This window comes from Nannospalax galili, unplaced genomic scaffold (assembly GCF_000622305.1).
Source record: "Nannospalax galili isolate Female #2095 unplaced genomic scaffold, S.galili_v1.0 scaffold1045, whole genome shotgun sequence".
In the NCBI taxonomy this organism is placed as follows: Eukaryota; Metazoa; Chordata; class Mammalia; order Rodentia; family Spalacidae; genus Nannospalax; species Nannospalax galili.
In genome coordinates, this window is record NW_008353343.1 from 306,588 (window position 1) to 310,997 (window position 4,410).

At 40.5% G+C, this 4,410-nt stretch overlaps 1 pseudogene; it reads left to right on the top strand.

Moving 5' to 3' along the window:
* The window catches only part of LOC103748049, a 13,277-nt pseudogene extending 10,788 nt beyond the window's left edge, over nucleotides 1-2,489 (top strand).
* The last annotated feature ends 1,921 nt before the right edge of the window (nucleotides 2,490-4,410 follow it).

The window sequence follows — 4,410 nt, forward strand, 5'->3', positions numbered from 1 at the left end:
TGCTCTAGGATTTAATCTACAGCCTTCTGAATACAAGGTAGAGATCTACAACTGAGCCACAATCAAAGCCCTCTTTTATTACCCTGATTTTTTAAACATACAGAAGCATATTCAGATGAAAGTATTAATAAAACAAGGGTCAGAGATGTTCTGTCTCTTCTCATCAGTTTCGTAGTTAGGAAGCTGAATTCATATTTAGACTGACTTGTTTCAACCTCATTGTTACCAAACCTTGTCTGTAGAATGTTAACTTATGACATAATAGTTATTGATGCAGCAGGGAATTTATATGAAATTACTAGAAATGAAAGTTAGTACGTTAGTGTGAATTTTCTCCTGTGGAGATGTCTGTGCTTAATGAGGAGAATTCCAAAGAGATCTATGCTGATTCTACCTTGGGAACCAGTACTCCTGATGGAAATTTAAAAACTGAATGTAGCTTTGAGTCTGAACAATCCAACATTCTGTCTATAACACATGGAAACACATGTTCTTTAATTACTCCCTCAAGAGATTCATTCAACCTGGGAGGGAATTATAAAGAGAAAACAACTCTCTGTTCCTCCAATAAATTTTCTCAGAATGGTGAGCCGTGCAGTTGATTATAATTTGAGTAAGGTAATATTTTAGATATGAGATTGCTAGTCTCTTTTGTGAAAATGAACAGAATCTTCTGTTGAAATTCTCAAGTACAAATCATGTCATATTCACCAGTGTACCTGTTGTAGAAAGTCAGAAACAGATCAGCACTGATATTTACAACCTCCTTCATCAGAAACCTGGATCCCTTAGCAAAGTGGGAGAAAGGCCTGGTGCTTTCTAAGAGCACTGAGGATTCAGGGTAAGAAAGGTGAGCACTGAATTACCTATAATATTTTCCCTTGAAACACAAAACTATGTAAATCATGGGATCAGGAAAACAACATTTATTTATGGGCTCTTTTCAGCCAGATCCTTAGTGAAGACTAAAAAGAAGGGAGGAAATGGTGTTCAGAGATTTTGTGACTTGTATTGGCATTCTTTCAGAACATATCTGCTGGGGGTTCCAACCAGCGACCCCAGGGAGGTGATGATTGGGGATGAGTAAGCACGTCATTCGCCAGCCCATGCTGCCCCCATTACCCTGGGACACTCAGACGCAACGGGGAGTCTAGTCAAGCAGGGACTCATTTATTGCAGGTGTTACAGAGCTTGTAAGGCACTTGGAACTCCCCCTTCCATCCCTGAGGGTGTATCTTAAGGATGGTCACGCACTGATCATGTACTCCTCAGCAGTGTGGAAGTATTCTTCAGATTTTCAAAGCAAGCCAGGCCGCGCCCCTAGTAACTTCCTCTGGGACTTATGCAAGGTGGGGCCTTTAGGTCCCCACACACATCATAGATGAAGAAGGAGGGAATGGGGATTCCTGAGGAATAAACATTGGATATCAGCTTCTTTAAATGTCTTGCTGTTTGTATTCAGTCAATCCTTAACTGTTAAAATTCTGTTTCAATGAAAAATAGTTTCATGTTAGTGCAACTTTTACTGCTGTTCTTACAGATGCCATCCATGAAATAAAAGGCTGTGGAAAATGACTCTTCTGTGACTGAATTCTTACTTGTGGGATTAACTGACCAACAGGAGCTCCAGCTGCCTCTGTTTGTCCTGTTCTTGGTGAACTACACAGCCACTGTGGTGGGAAACTTGAGTTTAATGAATCTCATTTGTCTGAATTCACACCTTCATACCCCCATGTACTTTTTAATCTTCAATCTGTCCTTCATTGATTTCGGTTATTCTTTTGTCTTTACACCCAGAATGCTGATGAGCTTTGTTTCAGAGAAGAACACCATCTCCTTCACAGCATGTATTACTCAGATGTTTTTCTTTTGCTTTTTTGTTCACACTGAATGTTATGTGCTGACAGCCATGGCCTATGATCGCTATGTGGCCATCTGTCAGCCCTTGCTATATACAGTCATCATGTCTTCTAAGGTCTGTTATTTGTTGATGGTTGGATCTTATTTAATGGGATTTTTTTTGCCATGATTCACACAGGATGCATAATCAAGCTCAGCTCTTGTGATTCCAACATCATCAACCACTACATGTGTGACATCTTCCCCCTAATCCAGCTCTCCTGCAGCAACACCTATGTCAATGAGCTTGTGAGTGCTGTTCTTGTCAGTACAGTAGTCATTATATCCAGCCTCCTAATCTTAACTTTATGTGCATCGATCCTTTGTAATATTGTTCATATGCCATCATCGAAGGTTGGTCCAAAGGCATGGGCACCTGTGGATCACACATAATAACTGTTAGTTTATTCTATGGGTCGGGGCTGCTCACTCATATCCAACCATCATCTGCTGAATCAGTGGACAAGCAGAAATTTTTCTCTGTGTTTTACACTCTTGTGGTACCCATGGTCAACCTTCTCATTTACAGCCTCAGGAACAAGGATGTCAAACTTGCTGTGCAGAGAACCCTGAAGAAACTGAAACACTGAGAGAAGTGTGTGGCTCCCCTGTGCCTCAACCCCATCAGTGTGGCTGTTGTCTCCATTTCCTTCTTGTCACTTTCCATCTATCATGCATCTTTCCTTCTGCTCATCTTTATAGTTGAGGGAAAAGAGCTACTGTAGTATCTTTCTTTAGCTCAAAATGTAACTGTATAGAATTCTTCTTCTACACAGTCCTAAATAAGTTCTAACCTGGTCTTGGTTCCCATACCAGATGGAGACCTCACTGTATTTTTCTTTCTTACATGTCTACTTTTTACACAAGGATATGCATGGAATTAGGTGTTTTCTGAAAAGTTCATTTCTTCCTTGTTTTGTTTCCTAAAGAGAGAATGTCTTGGGGCTGGAGAGAGGACTCAGCAGTTAAGAACACTGGTTGTTCTTGCAGAAGACCCTGGTTCAAATACCAGCACCCACATGGCAGCTAACAACTGTCCATAATTCCAGTTCCAGGGGATCTGACAGCCTCTTCTTCCTCTGCAGTCATTGCCGGACATGGGTGCACTTAGCTACTTGCAGGCTATATACTCATACAGATAAAATAAAAATAAAAAATAAGAACTCTGCTAGCCTGCACTACTATCCTCAGGCCTCTGGGGGTAAGTCTATAGCGCAGCTCTCAGCGCCGGGACTCGCTAAGCCTCATTCACCCTTCCACCACGACACCCCCCCCTTAAAAAACTACAAATGCTTCTTTCTCCTTATCCCCTAGGTTCCTCATATACCCTTCCCTCCCCCCTCCCCTAATCTAACTCAATTTTTATCCATATCTCCCTTCTTAAGGTCTGTTGCCTACTATTCTTCTCCTTCAGGTTATTTCTTTTCCTTTAGCTCACTGTTTCCTTACCCTTGTCCTGGTTCCTGCAGTTATGTCTGTTTGCATACTTATTTACCAGAGTCTGATCCTAGGATCCACATATCTGATCCTACATATGAGGGAGAACATATGTCGATTTTTTTTCTGAGATTGTGTTACTTCACTTAGTATAACAGATTCTAGTTCCATCCATTTACCTGCAAATTTCATGATTTCATCTTTCTTTACTGCTTACTGCTGAATCCTATAAATGAACCACACTTTCATTAAATACTCATCAATTGAGGGACAATTAGGTTGCTTCCATCTCTTGGCTATTGTGAAAAAAGCAGCAACAAACATGGATGTACAAGTGTCTCTGCAATAGGATGAGTTTTTAGGGTTTATGCCAAGGAGTGGTATAAATGGGTTAAATGCTAGGTTCATTTGTAGTTTTTAGAGTTCTCCACACTGCTTTCCATAGGAGTTGAACAAGTTTGCAGCCCCACCAGCAGTGGATGAGTGTTCCCCTTTCCCCACATCCTCTCCAACATTTGGTATCATTTGTTATCTTGATCTTAGCCAGTCTGACTGGGGTAAGATGAAATTTTAAAGTGGTTTTAATTTGCATTTCCCTAATTATTAGTGATGTTGAACATCTTTTAAGATGTTTCATAGCCATCTTTACTTCTTCGAGAACTCTCTGTTCAACTCCTTAGCCTATCTTTTAATTGGGTTGCTTCTTGTCTTGATTCTCTATTTTTTGTGTTTGTTATATATTCTGGATATTAAACCTCTGTGTCGGATGTGTCGCTGGTAAAGATTTTCTCCCATTCTGTGGGTTTTCTGATCGCTTCCCTGGTTGCCTCCATTGATGTACAGAAGCTTTTTAGTTTAATGAGGTCCCATTTGTTTCTTGACCTTATTTCCTGAGCAGTCCCTGTCCAGTTTAGAAAATCTTTTCCTACACCTATATCTTGTAGGTTATTGCCAATGTTTTCTTCTAACAGTTTCAGAGTTTGAGGCTTCACATTCAGGTCTTTGACATATTTGGAGTTGACTTTTGTGAAAGGTGAAAGATAGGGGTTTAGTTTCATTCTTCTACAGGTGGAG